The following is a 25,206-nucleotide window of genomic DNA, read 5'->3' as shown; positions in this document are numbered from 1 at the left end:
ACTGTTCATTATTTGAAAACAAAATGCCTTTCTGTTTTGAGGCTATAAATTGTCCAAAAAATAAATGCATTTCATTAGTCACACAGAACTCTGTGGAAGAGTAAATACACGACTCAAGGGAACAATTCGACAGCAATCATGAAGAAGACAATATAAAACATATAACCTTTAATAGTTTGGCTGTTATTATACTAATTTATATATAAAAGATGCCTCAAAATTCCTTTATATAAATAGTTTGCTTAAAATATTATAAAGCATTTTCTTTTTATAAAAGCAATTTTAATTCGTTCAAAGAGAACAGTCATGTAATTTGTCAGTAGTCTCTGTTACTATGTTTGTTTGTTTCCCTCCCCCAATCTCAGGAATTTGTCAGCAGTATATACATCTGCAAAAAGCATAAAGTTTACATGGAATTAAAATCTGATTATTTAGTCTTTATGGGAAAAGGATTCTGTCCGTTTGATGCTTAAAACGGTTAGACAGAGCTTGTCAGGTGAAGGTTAATTGTTCTTTAGTTAAAGCAGTTCTGTGCACAGATGGGTTATCAGGGCTGAACACTCGTTACAAGATTAATCTTATTTCCGACAAGACTTCCCTTTCCTTCAACTGATTTTTGCTCAGCCATTGGACCTGTCATCAGCCGTTAAATGAAGGGTGGATTACTTCTGGGATATTAATGCTTATGTTCAGTGAAACAATACCAAATATGTGTCATATCAGAAGGACCATCTTTAGGAGTATCTCTTAAAGATACATATTTCTCTGCCCTTCAGAGGACTGTGATTCATAAACACAACTAAAACAATCAGCAGCATTGGATACTCAATCTTAATGAAAAGGCAATATAAACAGTTTCATCTCAGTCTCCCTTTTTGCATACTCATGACTTTATATGTGCATCATGGAAATTCTTTTATCATAAAATCCTTCATTAGTGTTTGAAAACTCTACTATTGTGAGCAAAGTTTCTTTCTTGCTAGAACATCATTGAAAGAATAATTTTCATGTATTGTCTTAGTGAATGTAATTAGGTCATATTCAACATCTCTGAAATAAGCAGACATATTGCAGGTAGTTTCCCTACTCAACTTCCTTGAGTACTTGTAAATTATATTTTTTTAGAAGCCAAATGTTCAAATTCTGGGATATTGTATGTATTTATATATGTATATATACATATACATATATATATATATATATATATAGGCTTTTGCTATGTCACTCTATTATAAATATCAATACATATATATGTACATATGTAACATATATATGTATATAATACAAGCATATATATGTTTGTCAAATCATTCATTTCTTTAGTTTGTATTATGTAGCCACAATTAATTTATTGCAAGAAATACTTCTAAGAAAATAAAGAGCAATACTAATGTATGTTTAAAATAGTTCCATTTTCTGGCATCTAATAATTTACTTCACTTTTGCTAAAAGATTACTTCATAGAGCACACAGTTTGGAGAAAGTAACAATTCAAGAAGGCACCAATGAACTTTACTTCAATCAGCATAAAATACTCAAATATTCTAGCATCTCAAATTTGGCATTTCAGTGTAGTAGGTATAAAATAAATAAAAAGGGGATATAAAATCCATCCTTGACCAGAATTTTTATGAAATTTCTACCAATAAACAAATAAGATGTGTAAAGAAAGACATAATTAAACTCCCTAGATTAATTTGTCTTCCTTCTATGTCTTTCTTCTAGAACAAATTTTCCTTTGGATTCATTGACTAATTCCATTTGAGAGTTTTATGCATTCCTATGTCTTGGCAGTACAATCTGTGACTTTAGACTTAGGTTTGTTCTGTAATCTCACAGCATAAAGTTTTTGCATTGCTGGATGCATTCCACTACTCTGAGTCATAGAGGCACACCTTGCGTAGAGAGGAATAGGAATAAATGATAACAGTGACTGGAATGAACATTTTCAGTGCTTGAACTTTGGTGACCATACATATCCTTTAATACTTCATCCTTAGTTAAAAAGGTGATGAAATTTCAATCCAAAGTCAACAAAAACACACACTCAATTTGCTATCCAGGGAAAGTCTCTTATTTATGAATATGGCTAATTCATAGTTCAAGTTCAGATCATCTTTCCTACAGACACATTGTTGTGGAGACTTGGTTAGGTCAGAATTGTTTATACACTGGCAAAGTAGGATTACCAGAGATGTTCAATTTTGTTGGACTTTAGACCTTCAAGGAACTTGGTTCTTGGAGAAACTAGATGAAGAAGCTACATAGAGAAACAAAGGAGTCCATAATGTTCCATTCTTCTATCAAGCCTGATTGAGAATTTGGGATGGAAAATTTGGCTTTCCTGACAACAAAAGTCAGAATCAGTGGAAATAGGCCAAAATGAAAATGAGGTGCTAAGCAGACCAAAAGAACAGAGAACCAACCAGTAACCTGCAGCTGTGGTGGTTGATGAAAGTTATTTTCAGTCTGTAGCTCATTGATCCCCCCTCTTCATCTGGATTGGTGCCTAAGAAAACACCTATATGACCATTTTTGGTACCATTAATATATCTCAGAAGTTTGGAGGAGAGAACAGGTTTATCTCCTTGGCTGCAAGATTATGTTTTAATTATTTTTTAAAAAAGATATTTAATAAACATATTAAACTACTAATAAAATTAACAAACATAATAAAACCATGATTTTATTTATATCTGTAAATGCATTAAAAATATTGAAAGATATATATGGGAAGTTGATTAAATTAAATCCAAGTTGCCTTTTCTACACATGCTTGTTATACTTGACTTTCTCTGGCATAAATCATCACATCAGGTAATATAGTCACTTCTATTTACATCAGGTTCTTGATCAATGTAAGAACCACTCTCCCCTTATATAAGAATATATGTAAAATATACAATGATAGGGAAAGTTTAATAACTAGTGGAAAATCAGGAAAGACCTCATACAAGAGGTGGTACTTGTGCTGATTTTCATATATTATATTTGATCCTTCCTCAAATCCCTTTATAAGTAATTATTGTCTCCATTTTAAGAATGAGAAAAGAATATAAATAGATTGCTCATGAGAGTTAACAAATGGCAGATTAGAGCTAATTCATCTCATGACTCCAAGGCCCATGCTCATTGTACTGTACCACATTGCCTCTCATGGGAGATGAGACACAAAATCCATGCTTGCTGTGAACATATCAGAAGCAAGTAAAAGCACCAAAGGTCTTCAAGGAAGTGAAGATACTCAGTCTATGCTATACAGTTTTACTTAAATGTATGCCATGCATCTTTTATTTTTAAAATACTCTTTAATGATGTGAACCTGGGAATATGTTCTGGACCTATTCTTTCATCAGTAATAGAAATTATTGGTGAAAGATGGACTAATTCAGACTAGCAAATGCTCAACAGAGTTGCTATAGGTATGCAAAATCACATGGCTAATGTAAGACATAGGTGGACTTAAATTTTAATCTCTCTGGCTTTCAGAGCAGCTCTCTAAAACATGTGGGTAGCTAAGTACAAGGTCAACAATATAAAGACTAATGTAGTAGATGGTGTTTTCTGAGGAAGTAAAAGAATAAATTTTAAAATGTTAGAATTTTCCTAAGTAATGAATCATTTTAAAAGGCATTTGGTCCCCAAATACAAAAACAAATCCTGAAGAATTCAATTCTTGTCAACATATGAATCATTTAAAAAAAAAGCAAATTTCAGATATAAGATCCATTGCTGCTCACTGATAAAAATGATTATGACACAAGTTCCCATAAGTGTCTATCACTCCATCCACCAAAGAACATTCACTAGTTTAGTAGGCTTAAGAACATATCTTTAACAACAAACAGCAAATTCCTTAGTAGAAGGGCTAAAAAGAAAGATATTTAAACTTGCATAGACATTTTTTGTATTATGTACATCTCTGAGGGTGACCTGTTAAATACAAAGAGATTGCTTTGGTTTAGTTCTTCCAAATTACATTCCTCCAATAAGAACAAGACCCTTTATCAATTTTTTTCCCTCTCTTCTTTTATTACCATTATCACAATGGATTCTGATCCAATGGGGCACATAAGCCTAAGATCCCTAGGACTATTCTCCACCACCACTATGTCTCCACCACCAAATCTAATAGATAGTCTCACAGACATCTTTCTTTTTTTTTTTTTTTTTATATTGGAGAATGCAGGTTAAAGAAGAAATTAAAAGGGAAGAAAGTATAAAAATACAAAACAATGAATGAAATCTGGATTGGATAACGAGAAAAATGGGATCACACATACCAATTAATAGATTACTAGTGATGATAAAAATGTGTAAGAGATTATGATAGAGAAAAAAACAATTAACAGTTGTAATTATGAATAAAATGAAATGAACTCAGTCATAAAAAGGTAGCAGAGTAGCAGAATGGATTAGAAAAAATAAAATATAGGACTTTATTCTTTATAGGAAAAACACTTAAAACATAAAAATTCACAGGAATTACAAAGAAGGAACAGAGTAGAAGTTACTATGACAGGAGAATTTTAAAAAGCAAGGGAGGCAACAAGACAAGGCAACAATAAAAATTGGCATGATTGAAAGCGATTAGAAAGAAACTACATTACATTATGCTATACTTCTTGTTGGTTTCCAGATTTTCCTTGCATCCAGTGAGACATTTCTTGTATAAAGTTTGGTTTTTAGAGACCACATAACAAAATATATATCACCAGGCTCTTCTTGTATGTACTTCAAGGTAACAATATATCTTTATAATCCTTAACCAGTGAGAAAAAACTTTTGGCCTAATCTATTTGTTCTAATTCTGATTTGTTTTGCATATCAGTCCCTTATCAGAGTTACTTGATGTAATAAATTTTCTCAATTCTTTTCCTTATTGAAGTTATGTTAATTTTATTCAAGTGAAAGTGTCGATTTTATGTAATTAAAGTAATTATCACTTTTTGTTTATTTTTAAAAATAATTTTTATTTATTTTTTGATTATATTTTAAGTTCCCAAATTGTCACTCTCCCTCCCTCCATTCCAAACCTGCAATGGAGAAGACCACCATTTTACACACACACACACACACACACACACACACACACACACATACACTTGTATATAGATAGATACAAATACATACATATATGTGTATATACATACATATATATATATATATATATGTAAAATCATACTATGCATATGTCTATCAATCAGTTCTTTCTCTGGAGGGGGATAGCATATTCTTTGGGTTCTTTATAGTTTATTAGAATATTTATAATATTCAGAATGGTTTAGTTGTTCAGTTATTCTTTGAAGAATATTATTATGATAATATCTAACTTTCTTTTAGTTCTGCTCATTTTACTCTTCATTATTTCATGTAAGTCTTTCCATGCTTTTCTAAAGTCAACGTATTAATTATTTTTTACAACACAGTAGTATTCCATCATAATCAAATGCAACCACCTATTCAACCATTTTCCAATTCAGTCATTTCTCAGCTTCCAGTTCTTTGGCACCACAAAGACACCTACTATAAATATTTTAGAACATATATATTCTTGTTCTTTTTCTCTAGTCAATCTGGGGAACAGATCTAATAGTGGTATCACTAGACCAAAGGGTATACACAATTATAGAACTTTTTAGACATAATTCCAGATTGCGCTCCAAAATGGGTGCATCAACTCATAGTACTACCCTCAATGTTAGTATCATGTTTTTTCATATTCTCTTCAACATTTCTTATTTTCCCCTTCTATCATTTTGGCTAATATAATAAATGTGAGATAATATCTCAAAGTGGTTTTAATTTGTGCTTCTTTAATCAATAGTGATTGGGTATTTTTTCATATAATCATACACAACTTTGATTTCTTCATCCAAAAACTTCCTGTTTATATTGTTAGATCAATAATCAATTGGAAAATGTCTCATATTTTTATGAACTTGACAGTTCTCTATGTATTTAAGATATGTGATTTTCATCTGAGAAACTATCCATAAAATATTTTCCTAAATTTTCTACTTTTCTTCTAATCTTGATTGTATTGGTTTTATTTGTACAAAAGCCTTTTAATTTAATGTAATCAAATTTATCTATTTTATATCTCACAATTCTCTCTAATTCTTGTTTATTCTTAAATTCTCCTATTCATAAGTCTGATAGGTAACGTTTCATGTTCTTATAATTTACTTATAATATTTCCCTTTATATCTTGATCATATATCCATTTTGACCATATCTTGGTAAATGTATAAGATACTGGTCTATACTAAATTTTTGCCAAATTCCTTTCCAGTTTTCCCAACAATTTTTACCTAATAGTGAATTCTTTCCCCTACATTTAAAACTTTGCATTTTCCAAACACTAGTAGTACTGTGTATTGTATGTCCTCCACTGTTTCTGTTTCTTAGCCAGTGCCAGTTAGTTTTGATAATTACTGCCTTATGATACAATTTAAGATCTAATGCTGCTAGACATCCTTTCTTTACATTTTTCATTTATTTCTTTGATATTCTTGATCTTTTGTTCTTCTAGATGAATTTTGATATTATTTTTCTAGATCAGTACCATAAATTTTTTTGTCATTTGTTTGGGATGGCATTGAATAAGTAGAACAATTTAGTTAAAATTATCATTCTTATTATATTGCCTCTGGCCACTCATGCACAATTAATGTTTCTTTAGATATTTAAATCTGACTTTAGTTATATAAAAAGTGTTTTTTAATTATGTTCATGTGGTTCCTGGTTTGTCTTAGCAGGTTGGTATACTCCCAGGCATTTTATGCTATCTATGGTTATTTTAATGGGGGTGTCCCTTATTATTTTTTCATTCAGAGTTTTACAGGTGATATATAGAAATGCTGATGAATTATATGGGTTTTTCATATTTATGTGGGTTATTTTATATCCTGCTATTCTGCTAAAATTATTGTTTCACCTAGTTTTTCAGTTTAATTTCTAGGATTTTCCAAGTGTATCATCATAATGTCTGCAAAATTATCTTTTTAAAACTTTATTGTCCATTCTGAATTCTTTAATTTCTCTTTATTCTCTTATTCCTATTACTAGCACTTCTAATAAAATATTGAATAACATCAGTAATAATGGGCATCTTTGTTTCGCATCTAGTCTTATAGGGAATGTTGTTAGGTTACCTGCTTTACAAATAATGCTTGCTGATAGTTTTAGGTAGATGCTTCTTATTTTAAGGAAAAAAAATCAATTTACACTTATGCTTTTTTTCTTAATAGGATTGATCATTGTACTTTGTCAAGTTTTTTCTTCATCTATTTATATAACCATTTATTTTTGGTTACTTTTGTTATTGATATAAATTATGTTAATAGTTTCCTTACGTTAAACCATGTTTGCATTTCTGGTACAAATACCAATTGTCACAATGTATAATTTTTGTATAGCCTATCATTTTTGCATTTATCCCCTTCCTCTTTGTCTCCCTCAATCCATAGACAAAAAAGTATCTTGATCAATTTTGTTAATGCTATGACTTTTTATTCAAGTTGCATGCTTTTTGAGATATGAAATATAAATGTTGCATAAACCAAACTTTTGCCAAACTCCTTTACAATTTTCCCAATGATTTTTTATTAACATTCCATATTAAGTAATTTATATTCTCAGATTTACTTTATCAGTAACTTAGTTTTTTTTTTCCTCCCTTATTTCGTCCTTATCTATTGTGGTTTACTAAATCACTTTTCTATTTTTAAAACTAGCAAATAGATGTGATGATTACTGTTAAATAGTATAAATTGAGAACTTAGAGCATTTTTTTAATATTGCTTCTTATTCTTTCAAATAAATTTAAACAAATAAATTGATTTAATTTAAGCAGTAACACAATTTTTATTTGCAACTATTTGGGATGGCCTAGGGATCTTTACTGAATATCTGTTAAGTGGTTCTTATTTCCTTAAGGAAGATTTTCCCCTTTTATATTTATATAGTTTGAAAGATTGATTCAAAGATATGGATTTCATATTTATTTTGAATGGGATTTTGCTTTCTATTATATCATCTTGAATTATGTTATCACTATATAGAAATACTGATAATTTTTATGCTTTATTTTGTATCCTGCTACTTTCCTGAAACATTTCATTGCCTCTGTTAATTTTTTTTTCTGTTTCTTTAGAATTTTTTACACAAACCACAATGTGGAAATTTTTAAAAATCTGTGTTGCCTGTCTCTATGTCCTAACTTTTTTCTCTTATCTATTGCTACTGCTAGCATTTCTAAAAATAAATCTAATTGTAGAGATGATGGATATCTTTGCTTTACTTGTGTATTTACAGGGAAAGTTCTAGTGATTTTTTTAATGAAACATTTAATATTAGCTCTTATTTTTGACATATGCTTTTTACTGTATTCAAATTGCTTTTATGTTATCTTTGTAGAGTTAAAGCATACGTAAAAGTTGTATTTTGCTAATGGCTATTTATCTATTGAATAATTGTAATTTAACTGCTTTAATTTTTAATATTGGTAATTATGTTATTTGCTTTCTAGTGTTAGAACATTCATCTTTATGAATTCAGATCTGATCTAAGATACTTACTATGTAATGCTAGACAATTCATTTATTCCTGTTTGCCTCAGTTTCTCCATCTGTAAAATGAGCTAAGAAGAAAATGGCAAACCACTCCAGTATTTTTGCCAAGAAAACTTCAAATGGGGTCAAAAAGAGTCCAACATGATTGAACAATAACAATAAGGCTCACCTTTTCATGTGAGAAAAGAGTAAAGGAGAAGATAGTGGCAGAGAACATATGAGTGATATGAGATTAGAAAAAGGAAAGAGAGAATTCCTGATGAGTAGTGGGGCACAATCATGGCCTATGATAAGGGAGACAAGGACTCAGAAGAAGTGGAGAGACAGTGTAGAATTGAATTGGTTTACCAAGGAGTCAGGAAGGGGAAAATAGAAAATAATGGTAAGTTCAGGAGAGATAGCTTGGGTATTTTATCTCATAAAAGGAGTTTGTTTCTTTTTCAATTTTTGAAAATAATTTTTATGGTACAATTACAATTAAAAAAAAACTATTAAATCGTTCCATAAATCCCATGAGACTGAGGGATTTTTTTTGCTTGTTTTTATTTGGAATTTCCTTTCTTGCTGGTTCAATTTCCATTTCTGAAATTGACTGCTTAGAATTTCTACCTGATTCTTCATTATTCTGAGTGTTTAATGTTTTTATATGTAATTTCTTTGAAATTATTGCTTTTGGTGTGTTACTATGTATAGTTCACCAACTATTTAGGATCAGGAAAGAAGGAGCTAGTGCAAGTGTGATCATCACACACATCACCCTTCATGACCTATGAGAGAACTAAAGAGTCAAGGGATTGGAAGTCACATTGTGAACAAAGAATGGTATTTGAGATTGAAAGGCTGAGGGACACAATAGATGTGATCAGATAAGAGACTTTCAAAGTTCAAGAACATAAAAAGGTTGCATTTGTGTGTGGCAGCAAGATCAAGGATATGAATGCCTTTTTGTGCAGCTGAGGAGGGGTAGGTCATGGGAAATAACTAAGTTGAGGAACTGCAAGGTTGGAATATTTGAGGGAGGATATGTGTGGAAATCCTCTAGTATAAAGGCAAGAATTGAGGAGGAGAAAAATATTGTGAATCAGGCTCTTTGTCCTTTTTAAATTTTGCTGTACCTCATTCTTAGATGAGAAAAGCAATGTATTATAGGAACAATACTTCATGGTAGAAGCCAGGAGGCAGAGATGGCTCCCAAATTTTACATCTCAGTGATAACCTCCTGCCTTTACCATATCAGTGTCTTTCCCAAAGGCAGTCCTGTCTCATTTCTAGGTCTATGTCCTCTTCACCATCCTGGGTGATAATTACCCCTAAGAAATCACATATCCTTTCTAATGAGGCATAGCTTAGGTCACAGAGGAAAAATACTCTCTCAAGAGAAACTGATCTTTCAAAGCAAAAATTCTGCCTAAAGTTACCAGGATGTCAAAAAATATCATATCTATCTATCTATCTATCTATCTAACTGGGATAAGACCTAGTCCTAGACTCAATATTTCATTTCCACTGCCCTCTTTCCCTAGCTTCCACTCTATGTATTCAGTTTTCAAATGTGCAATTCTGTTCAATAATATTTTTGATTTATCTATAAGGAATACAGAGCAGTTTGTCCAGGGTACTTTTATTTCAATTTTCCTACCTTCATTTCTCTTATTTCTTTAAATTCTGCTTACATTTTTATTCCTTTGTACCTTTTCTTGATGTAAAGATCTCTCTTTTTTATTTCTCTTTTTTTAATCCCATAGGTCAATCTTTTTCTCTTCTTAAATACATTCATCTTGAAACATGAAAGAATTTATTTCATTATTTATTATTTCCTTGATAGTTGTAACTCATTTTAATAGTTAATATTTATATATCAATTACAGTTCCAGGCACTGTAATAAGCCTTTATAAATATTTGAATAACATTTATAGATGTGTTGATTTTCTCAATAGCCTCAAGAGGTAAGTATTATTATTGTCCCCATTTTACAGGTGAGAAACTCAAACAGAGATTAACTAACTTGTCTAGGGGCACACAAATAGTAACTGTATGAAGTGGATTAGAAATCAAATCTTCCTTGACTCTAAGCTCAGAACACTATTGCACTACCTTTTTAAAGGTTGGATATTCTCCTCACATCATGAATTCTTTTTGCTTGTAGGAATGGATAAAATGCTTCTATTTTGTTCAATGCCTATCTTTCTACTTGATGCTTAAACTTAGATTTGCTTTTTTTTTTTTGCTGTAGTTTCATCTCTTACTTTTCACTATATATTCTGTCATTTCTTTCTGAAATTTTTCCTGACCATAGGATAATCTTACATTTTTAAATTTTATTTTTCTTATTTTTAAAGTTTTTTCAATTAGCAATCTGAAATTTAACAATTTCAGTGACAAACAATAAGTTTTGCAACTAACAATCTGCAAAACTTATTGTTTGTCACTGAAATTGTTAAATTTGACAAGTACAAGTCAGGTCCAATGAAGTTATTCTTGCTAGCATTCCACTTTCCTTCCCTCCTTTCAGTTCTCACAAGCTGCACAGAATCAATATTTGTTTCATATTTCAGGGTGAGAGGATAGAGGGCTACCATGACAGGCATTTCAGTATACTGTGTTCCCTGTTAATTACTGGGCGATTCCAACTCCACTTGTAGGGTAAATGCATCTTTATCTCTTTTTTTTTAGGATTGAGGGGAAGGAGTTAATGTAGGAATGTTTGAACGGAGTCATTATAGCATAGGCTGTCTTTAGATGGGACCCTTTACAAGCCTGAAGTTTGTGTTCCCACAGTGAACATGTGAGATTGGTGAGAAAGGAACATTGAGCAACTATTCTAAATGTTAATGTTCTTTATCCTTAATAAACATAAATTTTATGCTGGCAATCTAATACTGACTTGACTGTAATTAATCTAGTACTTATTCTTTTTTTGTACATTGGATGACTGAATTCTTTTGGAAAGTAACAAATCACTTTTGAGCATATTATTCAGATTGGACAAGCATAAAATTCTTAATTTATGATAAAGAAAGATAGCTACTAAGAATGTATGCTTTAATTCATAAGCCAAATTGATAGAATAGATGAAGGCAAGACTTATAAATACATTAGTTATCACCAGGTAAGACATATTGAGCATAAAGCAATCAGGCTTTATATATATATAAAGTAAATATATATATATATATATATATATATATATATAGATATATAGATATATATATATATATATATAGATATGGCTGTGTAAGTTAAAAGATTTACTAGCATCCTAAAAATCAATGCTCAATGTGAAGAGCATGTTCAAAATAATTTATATCAATACAGTATTTCTATTAATGCATATGTTCTGTACTATGAAATGGAACATAAACAAATTTGGAAAATATTGAAACAAAAAACCCTTACAATATTTGTGAAACAGAGGACCCATCATCTTAAGGTGTTCATGAAAAGATTGACTTCCTCATTAAAAGGAAGAAAAGGATTCATAGCTTTTACCAAATCACATAACACTTATGTGGCCCCAAACTTACAGATAGCATTTTATTTTGTTTTCCAAATAATATCAAACCACTCATTAAACCAGTAGATATGAAGAAATTTATATTCTAGAAAAAAGTTAACATGACATGTTACTATTTTTCAGGTAAGGACAAAGCAAAATAATTTCCTTTTTAGATGTACTGGTTAACTTTGTACTGCTTCTGCTTTTTAATCAAGCATTACTTATCTTAATCTTGATTTGTTAATATTTCTTATCTAAAATTTCTCACAGCTTCAACTTTTTGGAACTGAGGCATTTCTTTGTCATAGTCAAAAGTCACCTTGTTTTCTATAGATGTGATGCTGGGTTTAATTATTTTTAAAAATTATTTGTTTGAGATGAGCAGGTGTTCATAGTGCACAATTTTGCTTTGTTTCAGCTCTTTATCTAATTCCAAATGAAACCTTATGAATCAAGATCATGAAATTGTCTATCTTCACAGATGATTCCATATTTTTTCCCTAAACAGAAAGAATGTAGTACTTATCTGTCACAACATACACAATAGAAATGAGTCATCTTCCATTTACTCTATCTTGTTCACACACAGATATACTTTGGACCAAGCCAATATCACTTCATCAAGCTCTAACAAAGGTTGATAACAGCTGGCATTCCATTGTATTTTTGAATGTAAACAAAAGTAGTAACTTGTAATGTTCTCTTCTCTAAATATAAAGTTCTCTGGGAGAAGGTTTCTTGGGGAACTTCTGGAGGCAGCCTTAGTTTAAGTTTAGTGTAATAATCACTTCAAATGCAGCCAACTGTTAAAAGTTCAGATCCTTTATTGTCTCTTCCAAATACCCAATTAGTTTTCTTAGAAGCGTATATCTCTTCTTGGTTCCAAGAGCTCCTGTTGCTAGTCCTTTTGCCTCTGCCAGCTTCAGCCTCCAGCTCTCTCACAATCCTTCATTCTGCCCAACTGAATCGTGGCTTCTCAATCTCCTCGTGCTCCCAGTGGGCTTGTCCTTTTATATGCTCTTTTAGAGGTGTGAACTCAAAGGTTGACTCCTCCTCCAAGAGTGGGATTGGGAGCTGTGACTTGTGAATCTCCTCCACTGAACTTGTGAATCTCTGGGACTTGTGAATCTCCCAACTGAATCCTGACTTGTGAATCTCCCAGAGTGCATATCAATTCCAGTGACTTAGCACCTTGTAAGAATCCTAACAGTTACTCTGCTTGGAGCCTAAAAATTAACATCAAAATGTAATTAAAAGGATCTATAAGAACTCAATCAATAATATGTTGCCAAGAAAGCTTAAAACATGGCTGAATCCATGTGGATTTCTTTATGATAACAAAGAAATTTATGATAGCAATTTAGGATCAGCAATTTTCCAAAATTTGCAGAAGTATTTTTTTTTTTTTTTTTTTTTTTTTTTTTTTTTTTTTTGCTAAGGCAATTCAGATTAAGTGACTTGCCCAGGGGTCACACAGCCAGGAAGTGGTTAAGTGTCTGAGGCCAGATTTGAACTCAGGTCCTCCTGACTTCAGGAGTCCTCCTGACTTTACTGTGCTACCTGGCTGCCCCAGAAGTAAATCTTAAAGATGTCTCAACTTAATGATGAATATAGAGTTTGGAAGAATTGTAGAAACATATCAGTTTATGGTAGAAAAATTTAGCACCTATCAATCATATAGCAAGATATGTAGAGAGAGGGCTGAAACTTGAATTGATGCACTGAGGTCAATTGGAGCACTTAAGGCTAATTACCAATGGGACAATACTCTATGGGCATGTGCTTGGAGAATGGCCCCTCCCACTATCCTGTACTGACTCGATAATTGGTATATTCAGAGAATTGTAGGTGGGACTAGGGGGTGGAGTAAGACTAGCCAGAGGCTCTTTGGCGGTAGATGAAGGAGAAGGAAGGTTGCAGAGATTCTGCTTCCATCCTATTCAATCCTACCTCTAAAGACCAAGAATAAAGACTGAGGACTTTTTCTTATCCTGACTCTGGCTGATTCTAAGGTATCCAGAATGCTAATGTGGTCATCACAAAGATATGACTTATTATTTTGGAAATGTATCTTCTTTCATGGAGTAATAGATGAAAATCTTCTGAAATTTGAATCTTTTGAAATTTCAGATGAAAATATCTGAAAAGTTGATCTTTGAACTGTACCATATAGTTTTGGATAAATGTACCAGAATATTATCACAAACCAAACTGTTTCCCATAATCATCAAGATATAATATTTGATCTATAAAAACAGTATTTTAAATGAATGTTAACATACCAAATGTTCATAACCTTCAAGTTACAGGAAATGAAAATATTTTAAAATATAGAAAACTAGCAGAAGATATCAAAATCATGTGGGAATCGAATCAAAAATAAATTATCCCTATCACCCTTCTTATTACTATAAAAGATGCTTTCAATGATCTTACAAAAGATAAGCTAACAACTTCATGCTTTTATTCAACTATAAAAAACAATTTAATGTAGTTGTTCTAGTACTATTTTTATTTAAATACTATTAGACGATGCAAAGAACAAAATAACAATAATAGAACAATAACAATAATGATACTAAATATTACCTAATTTTTCAAAGAGCTTTCTAAACGTCTCATTTGACCAAAGGTTAATTTACTATGTCAGATAGACATAGTTTGATTTCAGTTCAGGTATTGGTCATTAACTTATTCATTTGCCCATTCATCATTTGATAAACATTTACTATGTGTAAGGCCTTCTGCTAGGTATTAGGAAGAACTAGATGGTGATTAAGATACTGTCTCTGTCTATATGGAGTTCAGTATAATGGGGGATATGACAGTTATAAATACACAAAAATTCTTTAATTGTTACATAATACAGAAGTTGAAGAAAGCACAAGAAATGTATATAGATTGAAGTAAAGGGAAGGAAAATTTCTGTAGTAGATATATGTTTTTGTTCTAGATAACATCATAAATTATTATTATTTATACATCTAAAGGTATAATTAGGCAACAGATATGGTTGAGAGAGGGGGGAGCTGATAAGACTATTGCTGATGGGCTCAGAAATAAATATTTCAAAAACTAAGAATTGTACAAATTCAGTCAATGACTTTATCTTCTGCAGAGCATGATTTTTTTAAATCCAATTATTGAATGCTTGTAAAATATTTCCTCTGTAATCCTTCCCTGATTCCCTGGAGCAATGGGGGATACCTTTTGGTATTTGTCTTCTACCACCACAGACACCACACTTCTATCACAAGCATTGAGCCACATTTTATTATCACTCTCTTCTAGATACTTTCTCCTCATTTCAACAAGATCATTCTAAAGGAATCCTGCAACAACACCTATGCCAAATGAGGTAGTTTAGAACTGCCCTAGTAAATCTAATAGCTCAGGTTTGAAATTTGGAGGGAAAATGAGACAGTCATAGAAGATATGAAAATGAACCAAAAAAGATTTTGGTTATTCAATCATGTCCAACTCTTTGTGACCCAATTTGGGATTTTCTTGACAAAGATAATGGAGTGGCTTGCCATTTCCTTCTCCATTTCATTTTACAGATGAGGAAACTGAGGCTAATAGAGTTCAGTGGTCACATAACCCAAATCTTCCTGATTCCAGTTTCAGTGTTCTACACACTGTGCCACCTAGCTGTATAGAGGGAAAGAATATTCAAAAAAGAGAAAAAATGGTCAGTAAGGATGCAGCTCTGATTTATTTGATCATAGCTTATTTAATTAGTCCCCATGTTGCTCAGAATGGTCTATTTGGCAAGTCTGAAAGAACATAGAGAGTTCTAATTGTCCTTTACTTTTTGTACTTATGTTTTTACACTGAAGTGAAACTAAGGCTGCCTCCAGAAGTCCCCCAAGAAACCTGCTCCCAGAGAACATTATATTTTAGAGAAGAGAATATTACATATGTCACATCAAAAATTTGACTTATTATTCTCAAATCAATAATCTTTTTTAACAGTATTTCATTTTTCCAAATATATGTAAAGATAGGTTCCAACATTCCAACATTCCAGCATTCCAACATTCATTTCTTTAAGATTTCATGTTCCAAATTTTTTCTTTCTGCTTCCCCCAAATCAATTAAGTCATAAGATTTTGACACTTTTTGAGGAAAACTGCCTTAATGTAAGTTAGGAATTTATGATATTATTCTTACACAAAGGGGTAAGAAAATATGTCCCCCAAGTTCAGTCTTGAAACTCTGTTAGAAGAAGTGCTGCTATAAATAAGAGGATGACAGGGCACATAGCAGTATGAAGGAAGTGCAATGTAAGATGAGTTTTGAAGAAAGGTGATTTTAGTCTGACAATTAACACAAGAAAACAAAGATTATCCAACAGCCAGCACCACACCACCTATATGTAGAACCATTGATTACGGCAAATGGAGAAATTATAAATGCTGTGGATAAATTCATTTACTTTGAAAGTATACTTTCTAGGGATATACATATAAATAATAAGGTTGATGCACACATTGCCAGAGCTAATTGTGTTTGGGAGGCTACAAAGGAAAGTCTGGGAGAGAAGACTTATAAGACTAATTTACAAACTAAAGGTTTACAGAGCTATTGTTCTGACCTCATTATTGTGTATCTGTGAAACCAGACAGTCTACCAGTTCCATGCCAGGAAATTGAACTGCTTCCATTTAAATTGTCTGATCAAGACTCAGCAGATCACTTGTCAAGACAAGGTAGTGAACACTGAGGTCCTTTTGTGAGTTGAACTGCTAAGCATTTAAATTCTACCAAGGAGAGTGTGACTCTAATGGCTGGCTACATTGTTCAAATACCAAATGTACTTTTGCCTAAAAGACTATTTTATGGAGAACTCAAAGACAAGGAAAGTACTCACATGAAGTTCAGAAGAAATGATACAAGGACATTCTCAAGGTTTAGAGCCATCCATGCTTCAAATGTTCATATAGACTCTTTGTACCTGACCTGTCGTAGAGCCATCCAAACTTGTATTGGTTTAGTCAGTCATGATGAGCACACTATTCCTTGACCCCAACATAGTGATGTTATTTTGGTCCTTTTAAAGAATAAAATGCAACAATCATATCAACTATGAAGGAAGGTACATGGAAATTATGAAGGGGTAATGTATTTTAAAAGTTGGAGATCATGGGATAGGGGATGATATGAAAAAAAGGAACAAAGATGAATGAGGGATAGAGAAGAATATAATGGAAAAGTACAGTGGTATTCAAATTATCCATAATAAACTAAAATAACTTGATGTATTCACTTACAGCACAACAATAGTCTTAGATCCAGGAGATACTTATTTTAAAATATACTGGCCTTGTGACCTTGGGGAAATTTCTTAATCTCATTCTTTAATAATCTCATTAAGATTACAAATTACAAAGAATAGGTTAACTTGTTTTGGTAGAGGGACTTTACTCATATAGGAGTTACCCTTTACCAATAAAAACATAAGTCCTGGCTCTAATCCTATATTATTAATCTTACATTTTTACATCTTAAAAATACTTTAATATACAATCTGCACTCCATTTTTGGGTAATCTTTTGTTTTACGCATTTAGCATTGAGTTCATAAGATTTTGACATATATTCTTTAATTCTTCATGATGAAACCCATTTTTTTTCACATAATGTTCCTTTGATGTCCATTCATTATTCCTGTCTGGCTTTAATTCTGTTGCATAGGGTTTTTTTAATTTATGAAATAAAACAAGCATTTTCATAATATAGTACAATAAAAAAAGATGATTGCACATGAACCTGAAAATCCACTATATACATCTTGCTATATACAATATGCAACAAATATACAACAAAATTATCATATGAATTTCCTTTTTTTCTTCCTCTTTTAAATATGTGTGTGTGTGTGTGTGTGTATGTAAAATCATTCTATACACAATTCTATTTTTCCTACTCTTTCTCTGGATGTAGATAACATCTTACTTCATGTGTCCTTTAAAATTAATTTGGGTATTTGCTCTAAGTCTCTCTCTCTCTCTCTCTCTCTCTCTTTTTTGGTGAAGCAATTGAGGGTGAGTGACTTGCCCAGGGTCACACAGCTAGGAAATATTAAGTGTTTGTGACTGGATTTTAACTCATACACTCCTGGCTCCAGGGCTGGTGCTCTATCCACTGCACCATCTAGCTGCCCTGGAAATTCTTCTTAAAACAGTATTTATGTCACTGCAAACAATATTCTCTTGATTCTGTTCATTTCCCTCTTATTTTATGTGATTTTCATGTTTTTCTAAAGTCATCAAGCTCATCATTTCACACTAGTATTCCATCACAATCATATACAACAACTTATTTAGTCATTCCCTGATTGATGGGCATCTCTGCAACTTCCAGTTCTTTGCCACCACAAAGAGAACTTTTCTAAATATTTTAGTACATACAGGCTCTTTTTCTTTCATCCTAATCATCTTTGGAAAGTATAAGTGGTAATATTGCTGAGTCAAAAAGTAAAGATAATTTAATAATTCTTTGGATATAATTCCAGATTGCTCTCCAAAATGGTTGGATCAGTTAATTCCATCAATGGGGAATTAGTGTATATATTGTCTGAAAAAGAGACGGTTTTATAACCTCATTCCCTATTATGATTCTATTTCTTTTTCTTTTCTTATTGTTACTGCTAGGATTTTCAATATAATATGGAAAAATATTGTAAACCCCTCTGGTCTTATTGCTTTTTTACTTGGGAAAGTCATTTATGGACCCATTCATTTTTTTTTTCTAAAATAGATTTATTTGTTTTATTTCTTCTTTGCTAATCTAGGTAATTTATATTTTTGTAAGTACTTTTCCATTTCACTTAAATTTTAAATTTATTGGCATATAATTGGGCAAAATGCCTCTTTATAATTGTTTTTATTTCATCTTCATTAGTGGTATATCCAGCCTTTTCATTATGATACTATTGATTTGGTTTTTTTCTCATTTTAAAATAAAAATTTATCTATTTTTTAAAAATAAGATCAATACCTAGTTTTATTTATTAATTCAATTATTTATTAATTCTCAATTTTATTAATCTCATCTTTGATTTTTAGTATTTCCAATATATTGTTTAATTGAGGATTTTTAATTTAATCTTTTTCTGGTTTCTTAATTGCATATCCAATTCATTAGTTTGTTTTTAGTTTGTATTTAGAAATATAAATTTTCCTTTAATTGTTGCTTTTGCTGTATTCCACAAGTTTTGATATGTTGTCTCATTATTGTCAAATGTAGTTCTCTTCAGAACCACCTACACAGAAATGATAATTTAAGATGAAATTGCTAAGGAAAAGAGTCTGGAGAGAAAAAAGAAAGTTAAGAGATATCTATATTTAAAGATCAGAAGATATACAATCACCAAATGAAAGAGAGGAAGGCATGCAGGGGTCCTCAAACTATGGCCCTCGGACCAGATGTAGCAGCTGAGGATCTTTATCCCCCTCACCTAGGGCTATGAAGTTTCTTTATTTAAAGGCCCACAAAACAAAGTTTTTATTTTTACTATAGTCCAGCCCTCCAACAGTCTGAGGGACAGTGAACTGGCTCCCTTTTTAAAAAGTTTGAGGACCCCTGGAACTTAGAGATTTAATAGAACTATGGTAATACAAGGCAATGAAAGTCAAGAGATAGCAAAGGAAGTAAAGAATAAATTAAAAGAATTAAAGCAGTACAAAGATGGAAAGAAGTTCACTGGATTTAATGATAAGATCATTAGTGACTTTAAAGAGAATTTTATCAATAAAATAGAGTGGGCAGCAAAAGAGGCGACAAATAACTCTTTCTAGAAGCTTGAGAGTGAACATAAGGAGACTAATTTGAAGAGATTGAAGGATTTTCTTTTTTTTCTTTTTTTTTTTTTTGCAGTTATTGATAAGATCATAGGAAGTTAAAGTAGACATGACAAGTATTTGAAAATCAGCGTGATGTAAAGAACTAAAATTAGAATTAGACAATCTTGATTGAATACTGACTCTGATTCCACTTGTGTTATTTTGGGTAAATCTCCCTTTGGGCAAGATCTCTCAGAGAGGTCTCTCCTCTTTGTTTCCTCACTTGTAATATTCAGAGATTGGATGATAAATCCAGAGATGATAAAATCATTTCCAAGTAAGGTCTTTTTTACCTCTATCATCCTATGAAGTTTATCATTTAAAGTTAATTATACTTTCATATTTTTTTTCTTTAATCTGAAATCCATGATTTTATTTATTCCACAAAATTTATTGCTTTCTGGTACCTAAATAACCATAATTATGAAGTAAGAATATGGAAGAAGAGAAACTAAATAAGAAAATTGTGTCATGTTAGAAAGAAATACAGGTATCTCTTACAAATTGCTTTTTTTGTGAAATGAAGGAGACAGCTAGATGGCATAGTGGATAGAACTTTAGTGTAGGAATCAGGGAGACATATTCATGAGTTCAAATCTGGTCTCCTAGGCAAGTCACTTAATCCTATTTGCCTCAGTTTCTTCATCTATAAAAATAAGGTAGAAAAAGAAATGGTACTCCAGTTTTTTGGCCAAGAAAAGCACAAAATGGACTAATGGATGGGATTGGAAATTAATTGAAGGGAATTTCTTGTAAAACAGGAATGAACAAGCTTTATTTTCTAATCAATGCATCTAAAGAACATTTACAATTTTGGCAATTTGAGCTTATTAATTATCCTTTGTAGTTATAAAGTCTTGGAAATGAACTTTTATGTACTGCTCTTAAACTATTTTCTTCCTCTAGTTATTTGAAAATAAAAAAAATTCTAAATGTGCTAAAATGTATTTCTTTCTAATTGACTTTTACAAAAAGGGGAAAAATCATAAATCAATCAATGAGACCTAGTTCAATAGAAGTTAGCTTTTGAATAATTATTCATCCTCTTCTTCAAGAAAGTAATGTTCTGAAGCATTAGAGTTCAGTCCTCTAGATGAAGCTCATGAATCTGTTGTGTTTCAGTGTGTGAATCATCCATCAAAGAAATGGGAATTCTTTACAAGGCAGAGGCTCAGTAAGAGGAATGGCAAGGAATGGTTAGAACTAACTTAGGTATAAAAAGTGAATAACTTTCATTATCTTTAGAGGGAATAATATGCTTCCTGGGAAGGACCCTAGAAATGTTTTACAAGGTTCATTCTTCCTTTTTTTTTAATTGAATACAAACCAACCACAACTAATATACTGAAATTATTTTTCAAAATATTTGTTGTTATTGTTCAGGGATGTGTGTATGTCTCTCTCTCTCTCTCTCTCTCTCTCTCTCTCTCTCTCTCTCTCTCTCTCTCTGTGTCTCTGTGTGTGTGTGTGTGTGTGTATACAAAGGGAACTTTCATTAGTGTAAGAAACTCCCATTGGTGAATTTCCATAGAAAATTCTTTGGAGGATTAGGAGGTTAAGTGATTTGCACATTGTCATAAAGCTAGTGTGTAACAGAAGTGAGATCTGAACTCAAGCCTTTCTAATTCCAACGTTAGTTTTCTCTCTTTGTGCTGCATCATGCTATACCATGCATACTAAAATTTCCTCAGTTTTCACTTCCAACTTTTATTCATTCCTGAAGTGAATAAGTGTTGTCATAATTCATAAAACAATTATATTAATTGATTGAAATGGAAAACTATTAGTAGTTCAATCACCAAATTTCCCCCCAAGGGAATTCTATAGTGTAGAAAATCTGATTCACTGATTACATTGCTTGTTGATTTTTTTTGACAGTGGCAGAACTGGAGAATCCTAAGAGAATAATTCTTTATTTTATATTCTAACTATCTAAGTCAGAGACAAAATGTCAAAGAAATTCAGTGAACTTTCTAAATGAATTTAATGAAATAATATATTAATAATAATGAAGACCATCAAAAATGGAATTTGAAATTCTTGCTAATCCATTGAATGCTTTAAGCTTAATTCTTTCTATCAGGAAACCAATACATTCATAGTATATATTACCCACCAATTTCAATTCTAAGTAGTTTATTTAAAGAACAGATCAAATATAATTTGTTAGGTAACATAACTCCTATAAGTTTTAAAATAAGAGAACTCAGAATGAAAATACAAATATATACCAGAAATAATCAAAACTGTTGACTCCTGATTATCCTGTACCATTCAGGGGAGTGTTTGATAAAATTAAGATGTAGATAATCTATAAGTTTAATTTTGGTGAATAATTTCAACTAACGAGAGTTATTTTGAGTTTTACCTCCTTTTCTTTTCATAGTACATATTCTCATAGGTAGATGATTTGAAAATCTCTTGAAGGGAGGAAGAGAAGTAAAAAGCCTAGAAAATCTCTGGATTGAATAATAGACCCTCATTAATCAAGAAAAATACATTTGATTTAACAATCTTGCTCTCCACTTATTTCCCACATTTAAACCTTCCATAAGCAAACATCCCAAGTGTTTTTTTTTAATATGGGTATTCCTCACTAGTAAAATATGATTTGCTGTCTTGCATCAATTCATTTGAAATGATATAAAGGAATATTGTTCTTTGAACTCCAGGACACCTAGACTTTTTTGGAAGTCCCAAAATCAGAGTGTAAATTAGTCAAACTTCCTGATAAATTCATACCTAAAGTCCTTTGAAAGAGTTAGCAATCTGCCTTTGACATATTTATAGTTATATGGCTCTATGTGACGTGTTAGTAATCTGACTTTTTTCTTCAAATCCTCTTGATAGTACTGAAGGGACTTTCTCTTCTTTCTCCACCTTACTCCATTTCATATCCCCACACTATTTTAGTAGGTTCCTATGATGGATTATTTTATGGATATAAGTTGTTCTGAATTCACACATTAGTTTCTTGAGGTTTTTTAAAGTTGGACATAGCACAGAAGCCAAGGGACTAGTAGGAAATGAGCTGTAAAAACAAGAAAAGAACACTACCTTACTCCCTTAAATACATATTTTTATATCTTTTGGTATACCTTTGTCCAGAGAATTTGCAGTGCAAGAAGAAAAATAAAGAAAATAATGTTTCATTAAGGTTTTTAACATTAAAATTATATTTCATGTCATTCTTATTTTATTTCATTTAATTTATATGTTATAGGCAATTAGGAGGCACAGTGGATAGTTATGTGACCTTGGGCAAATCATTTTACCCTGTTTGCCTCAATTTCCTCATCTGTAAAATGAGAAGGAAATAGTAAGCCATTCTAGTATCTTTGCCAAGAAAAGCCCAAATGGCGTCATGATTGGAAATAAATGAATCAAATTAATATGTCAGTCAATCACCCTGGGTTCTGATAGATAACTGGTCTTTTGCCTTATCTTTTTCAAACTCAAGCTTTCACTCACTTCCCTTCAACTCTTAACTGTTTTTGTATTCTCCATTATCTCCACCACCACCATCTTTTCAGGACCCCTTTAGAATATAAGCTTTTTGAGGCCTGTTTGTATTAATATTACTTTTGTTTAACAAAGAACCTGAAACATTATAAGCTCTCTCTCTCTGTCTCTCTGTCTTTCTCTGTGTGTCTCTCAAGGTTGAAGGGGGGAGGGAAGGGGAGAGAGAGAGAGAGAGAGAGACAGAGAGACAGAGAGAGACAGAGACAAAAACAGAGACAGAGACAGAGACAGAGGGGGCAGACACAGACAGAGAAGAGGCAGACAGAGAGAGAAACAGGAGATGAGTCTTTGGGTTCTTTTGTATGCACACTTAGTTATGACCCTAAGACTAAATGAAGGCTTTCCTTTACATATGGTACGCTCAGAGGAAAGTAAAAAAAAAAATTACCTATACCTGCTCTATCATCCATACAAAGCATTGTAACAAGCTTTGTATGCTTATAAAGACTGGGCTCTTATTGATCTTTTCACTCATTATATTTAAGCAACCAATCTAAAATCAGAGTTAATGACTATTAAGATTTCTATAAGCATTTTGGATAAAAATGAATGATGGAAATAAAAACTGAGAAACTGAATCCCTTTCCCTTGAATGCTTTTTTGATCCCCTACTGCTCAGGATAAGAGAAATGAAAAGAAAGTTAAGAGTCTTTTGTTTGTAGGATTTCTCCCTAGGTAGACAGGAACACAAAAGAATCATGCACAGTTCTCATTTTCTGTTCCTCCTGCTTGTTCCTGGATCTGCAACATAGGTACAGGCCCATTTTTAGCCAGTAAACTTAAGAATTCTAGATTCTCTTCAATTGGCCACTATTCTGCACCTGTTATTATTCTGTATTACTTTGCCTTCAGTCAGTTGGAGTCAGGAAGTCAGAGTATTACTTTTTGACTATATATTTTTATAGTTCTTTGAGTTTTCACAGAATATTTCAAATTAAAATTTTTCAAATTTCAAATTAAAAGAGATCTCAATGATTGCCATCCATTTTAACTTTGAACAATGGATTTATTATTATTTATTATTATTATTTATTAGACTTGGAGTTAGACTTGGATTCAAATCTTGCTGTTGATATGATATGTTTCTGTGTATTAGTATTACACATAGTAATACTATGAGCTGAGTATTACAGAATAGTTAATTCTGTAATTATCATGCAAATTTCAATTCTAAGTAGTTTATAGATCAAATATAAGTTGTTAGGTAACATAACTCCTATAAGTTTTAAGGTAAGAGAACTCAGAATGAAAATACAAATAGTGTAATACTAATAGTGCTCACTCAGCTGTTCTCATCTCAGAAATGAAGATAATAAAAACATCTACAAAACAGGGAGGTTGTTGTGAACATAAAATGAAATAATGTACATAAAGTGCTTTGCAAATTTATGTCAGCTATCAATTATCAGTCTACACATGAATAAAAATGCTACTACATATCTGCTATGTGTTTAACATATCTTCCCTCTACAATATATCTGTGAAATTAAGTAAAGTGCTGTTATGATCCTTATTCTACAAATGAAGAAACAGGCTCAGATAAGTAAAGTGACTAACTCATAGTCATACAGATAGAAATACCAAATAAGAATATGAATTCATGTCTGCTGATTCAAAGTTAAGTATTATTTCCACTACATAACGATAAACTTTTGGTCAAGGGTTGGAAAAATGTTCTTGCCTTTAGCTGTGACTTCTTACAAGAAAATGTGGAATTATTGTATAGGGGATCCAGACTGAAACATAAAATTCTTCATGGAGAGTGT

At 31.7% G+C, this 25,206-nt stretch overlaps 1 protein-coding gene across 6 annotated transcripts in view; it reads left to right on the top strand.

The window, feature by feature from the left end:
* The window catches only part of ERG (ETS transcription factor ERG), a 126,700-nt gene that overhangs the window by 32,204 nt on the left and 69,290 nt on the right, over positions 1-25,206 (top strand). The window contains exon 1 of one of the 6 annotated variants that reach the window (XM_031959282.1): positions 10,999-11,371. The exons of the other annotated variants lie outside the window; for them this stretch is intronic. The gene's annotated coding sequence lies outside the window, so the exon portion shown is untranslated. Of the gene's footprint in view, positions 1-10,998; positions 11,372-25,206 lie in introns of those variants that run through there. 6 annotated transcript variants of the gene reach the window in all.

Source organism: Sarcophilus harrisii, chromosome 3 (assembly GCF_902635505.1).
Source record: "Sarcophilus harrisii chromosome 3, mSarHar1.11, whole genome shotgun sequence".
Lineage (NCBI taxonomy): Eukaryota > Metazoa > Chordata > Mammalia > Dasyuromorphia > Dasyuridae > Sarcophilus > Sarcophilus harrisii.
The sequence above is the reverse complement of the archived record's forward strand: the minus strand, read 5'-3'. Positions and strand labels throughout refer to the sequence as shown.